Source organism: Penaeus vannamei, chromosome 16 (assembly GCF_042767895.1).
Source record: "Penaeus vannamei isolate JL-2024 chromosome 16, ASM4276789v1, whole genome shotgun sequence".
In the NCBI taxonomy this organism is placed as follows: domain Eukaryota; kingdom Metazoa; phylum Arthropoda; class Malacostraca; order Decapoda; family Penaeidae; genus Penaeus; species Penaeus vannamei.
This window is the reverse complement of record NC_091564.1, coordinates 1,301,973-1,306,972: the sequence shown is the minus strand read 5'-3', so window position 1 is coordinate 1,306,972 and position 5,000 is coordinate 1,301,973. Positions and strand designations below refer to the sequence as shown.

The following is a 5,000-nucleotide window of genomic DNA, read 5'->3' as shown; positions in this document are numbered from 1 at the left end:
GTTTCATATTCACTTCTCTTTTTCCTATTTTGAAAAAAAGAAAACTGTAGAAAAAAAAATCATAAAAGGATACAACCTAGATTGACTAGAGTTAGAAATAGTTAACTTATCTGCATGATGAGTTTCCAGAAAATATAGATGAACTATTTTCTCTACTTTCTAACATAATCCTTCTCTCTTGTCTCTACTAATGATTTTCTATATGATGAAACTTTATGACAAATTGATTCGTACCCAATTAGGGTAAAACATTCATAAGCAGATCATAAGATCATAAACAAATACGAAATATGGTATGGTCTAAATATGTACAAAACTGATCTATTATAGACAGAATTGTGCGTCACTCAAGCAGACCAAGTCGAGAAAAAAATAAAGAAAAAAACGATTGTGCGCAATGACGTTGACTTGCTCAGTTTTGCAATCTCCATTACAAACTTGAAATTCTTACTGTTGAATATATCTGCACTGATGAAAATGAAAAACAAGTTATCCAATACTTTGAGTTGCTCTGGCTATCATCACTTTAATGCAATTCTCGTTTCCTCATCTGATTACCACTTACTCCCAAAAGTCACTAATGTAAACTCAATCATATCTCACTAAAATTTCTCTACTTAAGAAATCGCAAAGTTTTCACTACAACTAATAGCAAAATATAAGAATTTACTTGTAACTTCATGTCTCTAAAGGAAAAAGCAAATTTTGTATGTATATATATATATATATATATATATATATATATATATATATGTATATGTAATGTATATGTATATGTATATGTATATGTATATGTATATGTATATGTATATGTATATGTATATGTATATGTATATGTATATGTATATGTATATGTATATGTATATGTACATGTACATGTACATGTACATGTACATGTACATGTACATGTACATGTACATGTACATGTACATGTACATGTACATGTACATGTACATGTACATGTACATGTACATGTACATGTACATGTACATGTACATGTATATGTATATGTATATGTATATGTATATGTATATGTATATGTATATGTATATGTATATGTATATGTATATGTATATGTATATGTATATGTATATGTATATGTATATGTATATGTATATGTATATGTATATGTATATGTATATGTATATGTATATGTATATGTATATGTATATGTATATGTATTTGTATTTGTATATGTATATGTATATGTATATGTATATGTATATGTATATGTATATGTATACACACACACACACACATATATATATACATATATACAAATAGGTATGTAATTCAAAATTTAAAAAACTGTTGTTTCGAGAATCTTTTTTACACATACACAGTTCCACTAACACTTAAGACACCAAGGAGTCAATTAGTAGGCATACCAGACCTCACTTGATAGCCGCATTCCTTGACCTTTTAATAAAAATATACAATGGTACTAACAGCATTTGTGCCATTATATTTACTAACACTGGGAATATCATAATGTTAATAATACTGATAGTAATAAGAAATAACTCTTTTCTCAAAAAAAACAAGGAAATAGGAAAACAGGTAAGATCAAGTATGCCTAGTAACTGACTCCTTGATGACTAAGCACTTGTTTAAGCAAAATTAATAACTTAAAGCCACAGTGGACATGCCATGTAAGTAAATGCTACCCCAGGATCAGCAGATTAAGGTTTCCACCACTCTGGGTCATCAAAAGCATAATCATTCTACAAGAATATAACACACTTTATCATTCTCCTGAATCAATGAGAATGTTCCTTAGTCAAAAGTATGTTAGAATATAGAAAATATGAACTGTTGTGCAAAAGCAGTGACAGTGATGACAAGTTCATGGACAGAGAGAGAGGGAGGGAGGGAGGGAGGGAGAGAGGGAGTGAGGGAGTGAGGGGGAGAGAGGGAGTGAGGGGGAGAGAGGGAGTGAGGGGGAGAGAGGGAGGAGGGGGAGAGAGGAGTGAGGGGGAGAGAGGGAGTGAGGGGGAGAGAGAGAGAGAGAGTGAGAGAGGGGGAGAGAGGCGGAGAGGGGGAGAGGGGGAGAGAGGGAGAGAGGGAGAGAGAGAGAGGGGGAGAGAGGGAGGGAGGGAGAGGAGGGAGGGAGGGAGGGAGGGAGGGAGGGAGGGAGAGGAGGGAGGGAGAGAGGGAGGGAGGAGGAGGGAGAGAGAGAGAGAGAGAGAGAGAGAGAGAGAGAGAGAGAGAGAGTGAGAGAGAGAAAGAGAAAGAGAGAGAGAGAGAGAGAGAGAGAGAGAGAGAGGGAGGGAGGGAGGGAGGGAGGGAGGGAGGGAGGGAGGGAGGGAGGGAGGGAGGGAGAAAGGGGGAGGGGGGAGGAGGGAGGGAAGGAGGGAGGGAAGGAGGGAGGGAAGGAGGGAGGAGGAGGGAGGAAGGAGGAAGGGAAGGAGGAAGGGAGGGAGGGAGGGAGGGAGGGATAGACAGAGCATGAGAGAAAGAGAGAGAGTATGAAAGAGGGAGAGAGAGCATGAGAGAGAGAGAGGAAGAGAGAGAGAGAGAGGAAGAGAGAGAGAGAGAGAGGAAGAGAGAGAGAGGAAGAGAGAGAGAGAGAGGAAGAGAGAGAGAGAGAGAGAGAGAGAGAGAGAGAGAGAGAGAGAAAGAGAGAAGGAGAGAGAGAGAGAGAGAGAGAGAGAGAGAGAGAGAGAGAGAGAGAGAGAGAGAGAGAGAGAGAGTGTGTGTAAAGAGAGAAAAGGATAGAAAGCAAAAGAGAGACAGCAAAAGAAAGTAAAAGAGAGGGAAAAAATGTTTAGTCACTCTATTTCAGATAAATCTATATAACCATAAGTTATTTTACCCCTTTATGTCTTGGTTTTGAATATTCCTGATATATGAAATAAAATTCCTTTACATATCTTCTTATACACTTCATCTATTTCATCTCCATCCTAATAGATCATAAATTTTTAAGATCTGTTAGCCTTTGTTAGGGTACAGATATACTTTATTAATTCAAAATAGAACTCTCCTACACAAACACCAAGTCGCATACACAGTAAGCCGCTGGTGTGAAAAATTACAAGCATGGAAAACATCTACTCTACTTGAAAACAGAGAAATAAACATTTAATCCATCTTGTACTCTTTAAGAAATTACATAATGAGTCATAACTCACTTTAGTGAGCAGGCAGGTGGGTCGGCTGTACACAGCGCACACACCTTGCCAGAAAGGCTAGACTATGTGTAATTATTACATCACACCAAATTCTGGCCCTGTCATGATATGGTTAATGAACACAGTCATCCCCAAACAAATCAACATCTTAGCAATCAAACTAAGAGCAGGCATAGATACTTATCACCCATCATTTAGGCCCAGTTTGCCATGGCATGATTAGGTGTCATTCCTTGTGAATGTGATCAATTTGATGTAAATATAAGACAAACATACCATATATGTGAAGATATCTAAGAATTCATTAATCTATCAATTCTATGTATTGCACTCCATGCAATATATGTATATCAAAAACTGTACTTTTAACAAAAGCAACAATTTCTCCTGCGGCATTAATTAGAGATTTTAATGATAGGAGATAGTTTTTATCATACTATTCTTATATAATTTTTATTATATTATAAGAAATGGGATAGAGATAAAATGGAATTTGATTGTCATATTTTAGACTTTATTCATGCTAAACCTTTTTGCTAAGCCTATTCAAAAAACAGCAAAATGGTTTCAACAGCTATGACTGAAAAATGAAACCACAACCCAGGAATTATTTACAAGACTTGCAGAGGACTTATTTCTGATAATCATAACATCTGCATTCTATCCAAATCCTTTTGAAACTTACTATAATCCGAAGTTCCACCCTATAACGGCACAGTATAAAGTGATCACTTAGGCACTGAGGTCCTCTGACAAATAACAACAAACCTCCACCACATAGATTCTGGTAATGACAGAAGTTTTTATGCATTCCTCATACCATAACAAATCTCCTGGGAAGTCTGCAAACTCTACCTTGCTCAAATACACATGGTGGAACTTTGACCTTTACCAAATACATGGACATAAATCCTACACCAATGGCATATGTACAAGAGTCTTACAAGAGTATGAATATAGATGTTCTGGCCATGCCATGGCAAAGAACATGAGAGAAAAACATTAAAAAGACAAAGTATGTAATTATCAAGATAGAATACTCATTCATTGAAGAAAGAACCTGCGACAGGTAAATCATACAGATATAAGCTCAAGTCAGGTGCAGAGACACAAAACAGCTCTGGCAATGGGCTTCAGTGCAATTCATCATAAGTATACCCAATGTTCTGACCGGCTGCCGGCCATGATACCACCTCTAAAAATGACGTATCATAGGTATTCCATACTTCCAACCCGGAAATATACATAGACCGACCGTCATTGATATTCTACCTTTAAACACGAATAATGCAGATGATGCCAAATGTTGCTTCAAAGTTTGCAATATACATAAATACTAATAATAGAAACAATTATTAAACTTTTTACGTTACCTCTCGTTGTTCAGATAACATTTATGTCAACTTATCAACTTGTCACACAAGCTCCATAAACAAGGCCTCTAACTTTACCTTTCATTTTACGAAAATCCAGTCGCTATCGAGGTGGAAGCCCCAAAAAATCGGTGTAATTGAACTAAAAATACTGCATCATGCAATCAATAGTCACAATAACAACAAACAGACGATAAATTAACATCAAAGTAGAGAATCGTCCTGTGCGCCCATTGGTCTGCCTTCAACGTAGATAGCCAATGAGAATAGAGAAGTGTATCGTCCTTTTCTTCTATTGGTGGATCGTCATATCCACTCAGCGAATGGGAATATATCTGCGAACTGTACTTTGGCTTTTAGTTTTCTTTGATTCGAATGAATTTCTCAGCAAAGAAAATGGAAGTTACGTGTATAAGTAAATGGGTAACTACATAAAAAAAACTAATAAAAAACGTATGAATTAGGGTTGACAAAAAAGACGAAGTAACATGTA

General features: G+C 36.4%; 1 protein-coding gene across 7 annotated transcripts in view; it reads right to left on the bottom strand.

Moving 5' to 3' along the window:
• Positions 1 to 4,723, bottom strand: part of enc (R3H domain containing protein encore) — a 172,800-nt gene extending 168,077 nt beyond the window's left edge. For all 7 annotated transcript variants that reach the window (XM_070131001.1, XM_070130997.1, XM_070131005.1 and 4 more), the window contains exon 1: positions 4,586 to 4,723. The gene's annotated coding sequence lies outside the window, so the exon portion shown is untranslated. The remainder of the gene's footprint in view (positions 1 to 4,585) is intronic.
• Between the last annotated feature and the right edge of the window lie 277 nt (positions 4,724 to 5,000).